General features: G+C 38.7%; 2 protein-coding genes across 2 annotated transcripts in view; one reads left to right on the forward strand and one right to left on the reverse strand.

Annotated features, from left to right (window-relative positions):
* The window catches only part of LOC145987184 (uncharacterized), a 60,815-nt gene extending 55,387 nt beyond the window's left edge, over positions 1-5,428 (reverse strand). Inside the window, exon 1 of the mRNA XM_083121697.1 lies at positions 5,335-5,428. The gene's annotated coding sequence lies outside the window, so the exon portion shown is untranslated. The remainder of the gene's footprint in view (positions 1-5,334) is intronic.
* A 264-nt stretch (positions 5,429-5,692) lies between these two features.
* LOC145986545 (7SK snRNA methylphosphate capping enzyme-like) overlaps positions 5,693-13,423 on the forward strand; it is a 159,974-nt gene continuing 152,243 nt past the window's right edge. Inside the window, exon 1 of the mRNA XM_083120671.1 lies at positions 5,693-5,856. The gene's annotated coding sequence lies outside the window, so the exon portion shown is untranslated. The remainder of the gene's footprint in view (positions 5,857-13,423) is intronic.

A 13,423-nucleotide genomic window follows, 5' to 3' on the forward strand; every position in this document is an offset into this window, starting at 1 on the left:
TAAAAATTGATGACAAACTCATGGAAGTAAAGAGTGACAGTCATAAACAAACATTAATGCTGTACTTGAACTTTGAACTAAACGTTTTTCTTGCGAGTTTATCTTTTTCAGAAACACTTTCTTAAAATTACATACATGTTTGTGTGCTTGCGTACATAGGTGCAAACAGAAAGTTTTTTAAAGGGGTCAGGTTGGTGAAAAGTATTTTGAATGTTACTTACTATTTGGGCAAATAATTGACTTACTTCTTCAACAAAATCTCCCCTTTGGTGTAACTATGATGCTTGCATGTGTATTTGTGCACAAGAGAAACTAATGTCTAAAGAAAATCAAAAGCTACTAAGTGCAATCTGACCAGATTTTGAGTCACATGAAGCAGACACCTTAAGTTTGTATTTTGTTATTTAGCATCTCTTTTCTCTTTATTAAATTGTGGCGATGAGGACTAATCTTTTATACTATGTACTATAATGTTAGATGCAAGGCATATTTAAATTTTGAAGTGAAACTTCAAAAAGGATAAAGGTAATTGCAGATGCCACTTACATTAAAATAAATAAATAATTTCATCTGTATTGAAACACTGCAATCTACCCATTTGGCGTATCGGGGAGGAGCATGCAATGCTTACAGATTTACCCACAATAGTTGTTGCTACCTTAAGTACAAAACCACTTCATATCACTGAATCTGACGTTAAATGTGTGTGCGTGAAGGTAAAATAATGACGTAAAAGAAAAAAAGATGAAGTCATATGTTCCCATCCTTTTACTAAGTTTCTGGACAAAAAAAAAGTTAATTGTACACCAAGTTTCAAAACTGGACTATTTTATTGTCAAAAAATAAATCTGAAGTACTGTATTTTGGTGTAACTAAACTAAACTTCGTAGGGGAAATGGTTTGAAGGTAAGGCCTGTAGTGAGTGCGAGAATTCCATGGCCATGGTTTTCTGGCTTTCGAGACAAGAGCCAACTATTATTGCATTTGAATAGCCCTTCAATTGTCCTCATGATGCTGGTTAAACGCTGAAATATTGGTCCACAATAGAATGAACAAAGGACCATTCACATCAAAAGTAAAGCTCTCACTACATGAATACTTTTATGTATTCATTTATGTGCAAGGATGGCACAAATTTAAATAAAAATGAACATTATCAATACACCTGTAGGAAAAAAAAAAACACCTCTCATGACTAACTTGAAGTTTGAAGCTTTAGTCACCGGTTTGGTAACACATTTATCACTAGATTACAAACAAATGTGAAGATGTTCTTTATTAGGGCCACAAAGGGGATTCACAGTACATGAGAAACAATATTTAGGCTTACTGAAATAAATTTTAATAAATGAGAAATATGTTTTACCATTTTAAAGATGAAAAAGGAAAAAAATAAACTAGGGAGATTATAAGCACAGAAATGTGAAACTACACAAATGCAAATCAAAACTACTTAATTTTATAATTATCTACATTTTATGTTTTCACAGGATAGATGTAGACACTTTCTCATCAAATATTTCATCTTGTACTCTGCTTCATAACAGCATAAACATGTAAATCCATTGAACAAGCAGTATTTAGTGTATTGTAATATGTCAAAAAATGAAATATAGTTCTTGCTACATATTGTCTGTCCACCTCCCTACGATTCAATTACAAATAATGAAAGCACAATTGATTTTGTCAGACATATATTCTCAACGTAAAAATTTTCAGCAAATAATGCAGGCTCGACCAGGACTCGAATCTGGGTCTCTGGCATACCGTGCCATTGCTCTAACCACTGAGCTACCAACCCGGTCTGGTTCCATGCAGGTAAAACAGCAATAGCGAAAAATCAGGGGAGACCAGGCCGGCTCAGTAGCTCAGTGGTTAGAGCAATGGCACGGTATGCCAGAGACCTGGGCTTGAGTCCTGGTTGAGCCTGCATTTTTCGCTGAAAATTTCTACGTAGTACATCTCCTGTGTGTGCCTAATCTACAATAATGTATTCTCAAGTCTTGAGATGCTTGAATAGTTTAAACTGTTAACAAGGAAATGGGTTGAGAGATAAGAGAGGAGGGGAAGAGGTCATCCTGTCTTTAAAGCTCTGCTCCTCCTATGAAATGTGTACTTGGAAAAAGTATTTTTAACGTAGACTTGTTTGTATTTTTTGCAACAGTGATGATGATTAGATGAAACTGGCGAAGATACACTCCCAAAGAACACCCATGCCCAGGTTGGTACTCAAACCCAGGAACTTCGATGCAAAATCAAAAATTGACCACTTAATGCATTCAACTACCAAGCTGGTCACCAGACTTGTTGGGAGTTTTGCCATTTTGCAATCCTGAGGCCAACAAACACACCGATTCATACCCTCCACAAACCCAGCACCCTCCACAAACCCAGTACTGCTATCTCCAAGGTTTTGGGGAATGTATATTTTTCACAAGACTCATTTTTTTTAAAGCTTATTAAAGCAACATTATACTGTGAAACTAATTTATTATAACATTTTATGCTGAATTAGTCATTACTAACGGTTTTCAAACAATAGGAAACATACTAATCTCACGCTTGATGAAAAATGTTTAAAACCTCCCTGCACTTTTATTTCTTTCGAGAATTTTTTTAATATTTCATATCTTTAGAAGCAGATTTTCCAATTATATATGTTCTCAGTGCTTTTTTTTTGGGGGGGGGTTGATTCCAGTCCTCTTTAAGTTGGTTTGTTATCGTTATTGTGTTCATGATAAGAACTAGCCTACTCAAAATATTGTGGTATGTTCACAAATGATCGGGCAACCAGGTACACACGTGGACACACATTTCTTTTGTTAAAATAAAATGTTATTAAGTTTTATTCCAACCCATATCAAAATGCCAGTACGGCATGCAGGTGTACTCTGCCCCCCCCCCCCCCAAGCAATAGCCATGTCTAGTTCGCTGCACTTTTTGATACTCGGTATAGTGTAGGTGAACTCCGGTGTCAGGCTGGTGCAAGGACATGACATTCAACTAGACGAATAGTGGTGTTAAAGTTCAGAAGATACAATAAATGCCTGTCTGCTGCTTTAAACGTTAATTTGATTAGTTAGCATGCACCACGTGATCATACACCACATACTACACCACTCCAGAAGATAGTGCAAACACCAAATCCATGAAGTAGACAAGTTGGTGTTGCACAGTGTAACTAACTAGATGGTTCAGTGAAAGATTCCCACTAAATTCGACATCCCCACAGAATGTTCCCTAACTTTTCTATGTGTTTTCAAATAAATTTTCAGATGCTTCTGTAAGGTTTTCATTGGGTACTTGTTTACTATCCTTCGGACACATTTATTTATTTTTACAGAAGAAACTACTTACCATAATAAGTTCCTGTAGCATTGTCGAACATCGGGAAGGTGTTTTGTGTGATGTGGGAATGTTTCATAGATGAAATTCATGTTGTTTGTTGTTTGTTGTTTGTTTCATCAAAACAACGTTGATACACCTTCAGGAATGTTCCACGAAGCAGAGACGTAAGTACGAATGTCAAAAATTGACGAAACAAAAAAATTAGAGGTGTCCGAAGGATAGTAAATTTTTACCTTTTATTGATTTTGATTCTGTGAACATGAAATCAATGGCTCTGGTTGCACGACAAACACCATTTTTGAACTTATAGCGGTACTACTTTCGTTTAGACAAAACACATATAACTCATTTATTTCGTCCTTTTTAATATTGCTACTTACGTATTCTGCATTGCAGAACATTCTATAAGGTGTAATTATGAATTTCTCATGAAAATAATTTCAATTTTTCATATTACGAGTAATTATTGTTGTTTGTTTTCTTCGCTTGTGTGAGACCAAATATGGCGCGAGCGTTCTGGATCATCGCATGTCGTGCTCGTTTTTTTGTTGAGTTATGCAGTGTTTCCAACCTTCTAAACCAAACAATGCCTACTTCTGTGTTATTAATTTTATATTTTTTTCCCGGGTAGCTCCACAAACCATTCACTGGAAGGTTAGGTTAGGCAAGCATGGCTAAAATTTGAGGTCACATCATCTTGAAAAAACACGGGGTGGTTGGATTTAATTTATTTTATTTTACTTCGCGTTTTGTGCCTCTTGGCTAATTTGCGAAGATGGGGATGAGTGATGAAATTGATGAATGGACATTCACAAACAACCATGCCCGAGCAGGATTCGAACCCAGGACCTTTGGCATCGCAGTGCGATGTGCTAACCACTCAGACACAGGGTCCGGCTTGGGGTGGTTGGAAACAGTGACAGTAGGTTACATCATCAAGCGCACGGAACATCCGGTTCGTGCATGGAAGCAACGGCAATTGCGATATTTTTATACATAAAACATGAATTATTGCTAAAAAAGATGAAACTATGACAGAAAATACATTCGGGAACTTCAGCAATGCTACAGAAAGTGATTTGCGTAAGTAGTTTCTTCTGTAAAAATGAAGAAATCCGTTTTGACTAATTGCAAGTGTTACCCTTATAGCAAACCAGCTAGCTCATTGTTGGATTACAACAATCATAGTAATATATTTCTTTTTTGTGATTCTCTTTTAGATGTGATTTTGGTTGTCTTCTATTCATAAAATGTGAAAACATTTAATGCCAAAAACCAGATATGTTCCTTTTTAAATGTCTCCTTTTCGGAAGAAAAGGTAAACCATTTGAAAATAATCACAATAGAGCAGTAAAAAGTTCATACATTTTCACTGTTTCCAAAAATGGAAAATTGTAATAATAATAATAAATCATCATCATTACAGCGGTGGTGTTTCGGTCTCTAGGGCCGTTCTTACGACATACCCTTGTCTGCGAGATTAATACAATACTATGGAATGAACATAACCGGGCAGTACAGTAATATGCACAAAAAAGCTAATACTAGCCAACACTTACAGTGAAGTTTGTGAAAAATAATGACAGTGGTAGATTGTGTGCCAAAGTAGCTTATAATTCAAATATTCTGGCACATTTGAAGATTATTATTGACATGTTTTACAATTTTTACTAGCCTACTTGTTTTTACACTTGACATGTATGTAGATTACTGGCGGGCTATTTTATATCACATTTTTCTAATACGTTAGCGAGACGGTAAAAAAATGCCTTTACTTGCAGTTAAAAATCTCGATACTTTAAAGCACTTCATTGAATTATAATTTTGCTGAAAAATAAAAATATCCTTTTCAGGTTTGAGAACACTAATGAGGTAAACAATTAGAAACATTGTACTGACGTATGCTCAAACTAATGTAAACAGACAACTGACTTGGCACTAATAACTGACTCATATATTAGTTACAGTTTCCATTTATTTACTCACAAAACAAATTTATTCAGGCTTCTAAGCAATTTATCACGTCAAAAGATGTGCTAACTCTTGTACTCAGGTTGCTCCAATAGCTGCTACTGCCATCTATCATGCGGATGCGGAAGAGAAACATAAAACCCGAATGGCGCCAAGTTACATCAATATATTTCATGAACACAGTGCGAAATTATTGAAAATTACAGGTTTCGGTAAACATGTGCCAATAATATTAATACGTCACCTTATTTTGTACGCAATGTCTTAGAAAAGTTTGGTGTGAATTACATGATTGTTCGAACGAAAAGCAGAGTTACTTTTATCAGGTTTTATGAACAACATGGAGGCGGAACGAAATCTGCAGCAAGGAAGAAGGGAAAGGAAGGAAAGCCATCGTTGTGTTGCAGGCTTCCACCTAGTGATCGAAGTGCTACGTACTGATTATTAGTGGTTTGTCTTAGAATACGTTAGTATCTGATGCATGGAAGCAAATAAACCTGCAGGGATACTGTTCTTGACGAGAAGGCTACAATTGGGGTAAGTAATCAAATCAAACATTGATTAAAATGTGTTTGTTTCTTACGTTGGGTTAGGTTTTTTAGAGCTTATGGAGATGCAGATACACAATCCATGCGCATGCGCAGTTTGAATTTGGCAATGTATACAAACTCACGTGTGTGTGTGTGCATTAAATACTGTGACATTTAGTGGAAAATAATATGATCTTGAGTTGCATTGTATTGTCATTTCAGAAGAGAACTAGTGATATGGAGAAATTTATACGACAGTGATTTATGCGTATTTTCATTAAGGTGGAATAAATTTATTTTCACTAATCGTTTATCAACGTAACGAGTACGTTACGAGATTTCGTGACTGAATAAGTAAAGCCATAAAAATGAAATGTTAAATTCGGAATACACATAATCTTATTGTCAGTTTAATTTTTAGGATTTTTTCGGGCTAAATTATTTGATTTCTGTAGGCTGCATCATATCTCGCATTTTTTTCAAGGTGCCTATTCCCGCATGCGCCTAACGTTTTAGGCGCAAATTGAAGCTAATAGTTGCATTAGTTATGATTCTTCCTTTTGTTGTCTACTGCATTTAATGTACACTAAATATAAAACAGTTGTCATATATTCATTGACAGCATTTAGTAATTTGCACTTAAAAATCCATGTATTTGCTAGCTTTATGTGGTCTGCATTTCATAACAAAATTGAAAATAATGACAACCAGATAGGTTGTAAATAAACTCGACAAAAATAAAATAGAACTAACTGTACCACGATTTGGCAAGTATACGTCGAAGACTTGGTGGTCGAATTCATAGTTAGTTGTTCAGTGTGAAACCAGCAGTCCTCTCTAGTTGTTCAGTGTGAAACCAGCAGTCCTCTCGAGTTGCCGCGCTAGGAAGCTAGTGGTGCTAGGTTTGAATCCTTGATATATCATGGATATGAGCGTGAACTTCATCATCCACCCTCTTCGTCGCGAGTAACCTGGAGGTAGAACACCGTAGTAAATATTTGTATATTTAGTGTGAAATTTACCTCTTTTGGGCACTCCACGTGAAGAGGTGAACTTTACGTTCTGATAGATCAACTCTGGCATCAGTATCGAAAGACCTAGCGAATGAAATGATAGTAACGATAATTGAGAATATCGTAACGTATGTCATCTATATTAGTCTTGTCGTTCAACGCTATTAGAAGTATTACAGTCACGAACATTTCTTGTGCGTAACGACCATATCGATTCCAAACCTAGAATTGTCCGTGACTGTATAACATAGACGAACTGCTCAAATAAGTACATTTTGGATTGTGTAGTTTCAATGCAGCCAATATGGTAGCACATTGAGTTGTGCATTCCCAATGCTAAATTAACAGCGCCTCGGTGGCAGAGGGCGTTGGGTGATCGACTCAAGAATTTCGCCATCAAAGTTTCGTTTTTGAATCCTGATCTGTCATTAGTTTGAATTGTCGTTTTAAGTTCACTTTATGCACAGATGAACAAATCGGGACTGGAACTACAGCTTAAAGTGGGATCCGAACCACTGTACAATGTGCCTCCATCGGGTATCGAATCCGAGACCCCTTAACTAGATCTGTCATTGTTGTTGGCGTTCCTTCGTGGCCATCATTCATTCTTATCGTAGCGATTAACTTAGTAGCAGATAATCGACGTAACATAGAAAAAGTCACTAAAATGTTAACACTAAATTAATCAGAACATAGACGCTGACGAAAAGACGGAGCAGCTTCTCACTTATTCTCACACAGAACACATCGTTTCAAGTAATACAAAACTTATAGACACGGAGACAGGGAGTTCCCGTGATTTTTCTCGATCACTCCAGGCGAATGCGTTTCAAGGAAGGTTTTGGAAACTTCCTCCCATTTACTTGTGACTATCCTTTGCCTTTCACCCACTTGTTGGGTGGTCCACTTATGCACAGTAAGGCTAATTGGGATTAGACCTACAGTTTAAAGTCTGATCCGAACCACTATGTGCCTCCACCGGGTATCGAACCCGAGACCCCTTGATTACAAGGCGACGACACAACCACTGCACATCAGGGAGGCTCACTTGTTGGGGTTAACCTAATTATATAAATAAACGATATGAATGAAAATCAATCTACCAAAGCAAGAAATATTCATCAGAAACTTTTCGATTGGGCCTTGCCTGCCAACGTATGCAAACTAGAGATTGGGATGGGATTTGAATTCTGGTAATCCCTGGATGTCATTGATAAATTGCAAGTTCATAGCGATAAATTTTGGATTTTTCACATTTTGATGTTAATTGCAAGGACGATGAAGTCATGTGATCGATGTCGCGCCGATGGCAAAGCGCGTTGAATGGTGAACGTAGGATCTTGCCACCGACGGTCTCAGGTCCGAGTCCTAGCGTGGTCGTATCGATTTCGGCTCGCCATCGTTGTGGTTTGCCGAAAGAGGTACAAAAGTGACGTAAAATGAGAAAAAATAAATACAATTACAAATGTATGCAAAGTGACGAGAAGATTTTGGAAGAAGCAATCGTGCCTTGCCAGGAATTGACCCACGTTTTCTAATCGCTCGTATACCGGATAGTTCTTAACCCTGTCGGTTTGTAATTAAAGATTCCTGGGTTCGTTGCCTGCCCCTGCGAGAGTTAAGTAAATTAATAATCTTCGCCAAGCATAGTGTGCCAAATTAAAATCTATTGGATACTGTACTTTTTAAAGGGAAGTTGAGTTCAAATGATATTTACAGCCACACAATCCGCAGTAATTCAAAAATATTTGGGCGTTTTCATCCGATGTCAGATAACATTATTCAAGTAAGAATTATTTGCAGAATTGATGGCATCATAGCACAATTCACTTTGAAACCATGCGTTGTGGGTTAGAATCTAGGTCAAAAACGTGAGTGTGTCTCACGAATTGCGCTCTCAGTTTCATCACTTCATCATGTACTCTTATCGTTGCAATTAACCTAGGAATGCTGTATTTGTAATTTTAAAAAAATTTGAACACTGTTCTTGAACTTGGGGATTATCGATAAGGCGATGGTGAATTGCGATTGGATGGAACTAATGCCCAGCCCCAAACCTTTGATGCCGAGATGGATTTGCGAACAGTTCGTATTTGGGAGTTTTTTAATGGAAGATTACTTGTTTTTGATTTGCTTTTTCCAAATTTCCTTTTTTTTCCGTTACAGACAGGCATAACCCCCCCCCCCCCCGCACATCGCTGATATTGCAGATTTCTATAGTCTCTTTCTCTGCCTGCCCAAGTTGCAAGGAGGAATAAAATGACATAGGGGCCGATTTTGAAAGGCGAGGCACCCCCTCCCCCATACGCATACAGGAGTACCTGCCCCGAGGGGGCAAGGTATATCTTTGTACCACCAAAAGCTTTAATTTAATTTATATTTTAAAGTGATCGAGTATGTTTAGGTCCACTTTCTGCGTAAATAGCCAAATCGCAAGTGTTCCTGTAAGGGGGGATCTGTGCCACCACCGGGTATCGAACCTGGGACATCTTGGTTACAATGAGACTATTACGGCATGGAGAGTCTCTGTTTAAAGTGATTGAAATACAGCATGAGAAAACATTTGGCAATATTTCTGTCTGTAAATTATCTATTAGTAGAAGCTCAAGGCCGAACGATTAGAATGGAGCAGCAGACATGCATGAATATTTTTGGATGTTCAGTAGTGTTTTAATTAATACAGTTTGTCAATGGTGCCCCCCCCCCTTCCCCAAGCCTTGTAAGGTCGGCACTTTTAGCATCTGCAATTCATTAAATATTATATTTCCTTGTCCTTACGGCTTCTTGGAGAGATCACGGTTTTTACCACACATCGAAGATGCTGATTGGCAGACAGTCACGGATACGTCTGGGTCGTAACGACCTTTTGGACTTTCAGTGGGGCACTGCAACCCCTTTTTTTGTGACTGTACAACCTTAGACAAAAACCCGGTGTAAGAATTTCGACCGCAAATTTCGGTTCCTGCTATTGATGTGACGTAAGTGTTCGGTGTCGATCCCTACCCTTTTTCCGCCCGTGAAAAAAGTGTCAGCGCCCGAACCCAGCCATACTCGCGCACAACATTGCACGCAGTTTATGAAAGGATGAGCCGCATTACGGGCGCAAAGTACCAGATTGAACTGATGCTTAAATGGGTCTGAAACGATCTGCACCGCTCTCATTGGGCTGTTGCGAGTCCTGACACGGCTCCGCGCCTGCAAATTTGCCGACGGGTATTTCGTTTCAGTCTCTGCCTCCGGGAATGTTTTGTGCAGAAAGCGTGGGCGGTGACGCGTCAAAGGTCTCTGAAAGATTTGCAATCGGGAGATGAATTTATCTGCTTTTCCTCTGAGAAGAGATTAATTATATACTTTATATTCCCTGCCCCCTGAGCCTATTTGAAGCGAGAAAGGCGAGACGTTCGGGTATTTTCAAAGACGCCTCTAGTTCGTTTTCCATGAAGCGCTTGCTTTAAATTTCTCTTTGTGCACGAAGACTAATCTAAACTAGACGTACAGCTTGTCTCTCCTTTACTCATTGAACTGATGCGTAAATGAGCTTAAAAGCATGGTGTTGATTAAGTTATTACACCTGTTTCTTTTCCTTCATTTTCTTTAACACCCGTATCTTTTTATTTTCCTCTTGCTTCTTTCATTTCCCTTTATTTTCTCCATATTTCTTTTTTGTGCTTGTGCTCAAGAGATATCAGAAGGAATGACAGCTGTTCCTGTGCCAATGTCTCGCATTATGTGCAGTCTAAAACACTACATTTTGATTTTTTTTATGAACTGAGATATGCTATTTGTCGTTGCTGTCAAAATGCATACGGTTAAACAGCCGACCTCCGTGGCGGAGTGGTTAGAACAGCGCGGTACGACGCCCAGGCACCCGGGATGGAATCCCGGTCTGGTCAAGGGAGTTCTTTGCGAGTGTCCCTTGAACAGTTTCATGTCATCCTCATCGTTGCGATTAGTCAAAAGTGGCGACAAAGTAACCTAATTCAGTAACAATCACAAAGCATGCGGTTTAACTGAATATTGAATATTATGTTAAATAATAACAACAGTTACTGTCATTTTCAAATTCGGCACCCTAATCTCGGCAAAGAAAGGTCTACTTTCGTTTCCGTAATTATTGCATTGTAGAATTGTTGTTTTAAGTCCACTTTGTGCACAGATACGCTAATCGGAACTGGACCTACAGTTTAGAGCGGGATCCAAACCGCCGTGTAAAGTGCCTCCACTGGGTATCGAACCTGGGATCCCTTGATTTCAAGGCGACGACGTTACTATTCCATTGTAGAGCAGTGTGATTTGACAAATTTCGGGCCCAGTGAACCCATGCCTGACTACGCCAGTGACTTAGAGCACCGAGCTTTGGACACATCCAGTGCTTTCTTCCCCAGGACCTTTTGGAAAAGTGCGACTTCGGTATCTGCGTTGGAATTGATGATATTGATAAACCCTCAGGTAGAAGCGTGAAGCCAGTGAACTTCTCCCTCCCCCAAAGGAAGTCCCTCGCGCTGGTTCGGATGATTTTCCGCTCGGGCTCAGCGTGGGGCGGCCGGGTGTTAAATCACTTTTACATTAGCGGTGGGAGCCGGGACATGGGTGACATTTAGGAAGATAAAGGCAAAGTTGTGTTTTTATTGGAGAGAGTTCCCCGAGATTCATTCTTCGCTCCGAGTTAAACCCATCCAATGGTCTGATATCTGAGGATAACGGGATTGGGAATGGTTACGGAGGCTGGTTTTGCCTGCCTCTTGCTTTCGATTTTTTTGATAGGTTGCGCGTCACTTCAGTGGGTTATGGTGACTGTCGTTTGTTTTTCTACTAATTTAGGGTAACGGAGATTTTCTCTTCCATTTCGTGCCGCTATAATGACGAGAATGTGTTTGTGGCATATCGTGTTTAAGCATTGTTTACGTATATCGCTTATAATTCACAATTTTTGGACCGATTTGCTACATGAGTTTTATCGATTGCAACTTTGAACTCCGTACTCGTATCGAGGATTGTAAGCAGAATAGAGCATACGATTGGATTGATTTGTTGTTTTAAGACCACTTTATGCAAAGTAAGGCTAATCGGGACTGGACCTACAGTTTAAAGTGGGATCCGAACCACTATGTGCCTCCACCGGGAATCTGAATTACCAGGCGACGACGCTACCACTGCACCATCGGGGAGGCCGATAGAGCATACGACCTAGACAGTATACAAGTAATGAAAGTAATTCCATTTTCTATCATTGGAACAACTGTTGCATAACAAACTAACTCTCTAGCTTCTTAAACCTGATGGTTTATGGCTGCAGCAACACAGACCTTCCATCTGTCCCTATTCTGATCAAGATTCATCCAATCTTTTCCATCTCTACGATTTCCTTGAGGTCCATCTCAACGTTATCTCTCCATCTACGTCTTGGTCTTCCTACTTGTCTCTTACCATCAGGCCTCCCAACAAGAATCCTGTAAACTCTTCTTTCCTCTCCCATTCGTGCCACATGGCCACCTTCCCACCTAGCCCCGCGACAGGCTAGGTTTGCAGCAACGTTTCGCATATATAGATCGCAACGTGTGCGCAGAATATAGTTCTGCTGCAACACTGCCGATTTTCTCATTGTCTGCGACATATTTTTTTAAAAATGTATTTACTATACAGCTCGGCGGTTGAGGCGAGACTGGCAAATAAGATTCTGAGCTCCGTTCTCATGCGGATTAATACATTAAATCTGCTGCAGGAAGTTTTCTTGATTTAATCATTCTAATAATATCTGGACATGAATACAAGTTATGCAACAACTTGTTGCATTGTCAATGTAAATGTAATTCGTCAGATCATTGTTTGGAAAGCCGATTTAATACATGGAAACTTGTAAGAACAATTCAGTCATTTGTGTGCTTGCAAATAAATTAAAGTGAGTTACTGAACTTGGCACCACGAGAATTAGGTGAACAGGGAAACAGTCAACAATCAGTTTTTAAACAAAAACCAAAGTGTATGTAAATAACAAAGACATAATACATTGATAGTGATATTGTTTTATTTTAATAAGGCCAGATCCTTTTAGATGCGATCGTACATTTTATTTTTGTAAATTATGTAATTCTTAGTTTGAATCGGCCTCCGTGGTTAGCGCAGCGTACTTCGACGCCAGGGGTACCGGGTTCGAATCCCGGTCTGGACAGCGGTGTTCTTTGTGAGTGTTCCATCATCAATTTCATTATATCATTACTCATCCTCATTGTCATGATTAGCCAAAAGTAGCAGAGAAGCGACACTAAATGACAAATATAAACAACTCATCTTAGTTTGTATTTGAAAATATTTTTTTAAAATTATTTTAATTTTATTTTGTAGGCCTTTTCGAATCGAACGGTTTTATTTTTTGTCATTCATTTAGAGAGATTTTCAGACTGGTTCGTTTTTGGAAATATTTATACTCTTGTACTGTTTAGTAACAAAAAGTTGTGTACATACCTCATAAGCTGCTGTTTATTATTTACGCTTTTCAAAACTCTCGGTTGATCGATCATTCGCTTCCATATACTATAGTTTTTTTTTTTTAAAAAAAGCTAC

Source organism: Lepisma saccharinum, chromosome 4, assembly GCF_977018435.1.
Source record: "Lepisma saccharinum chromosome 4, izLepSacc3.1, whole genome shotgun sequence".
NCBI classification, from domain to species: domain Eukaryota; kingdom Metazoa; phylum Arthropoda; class Insecta; order Zygentoma; family Lepismatidae; genus Lepisma; species Lepisma saccharinum.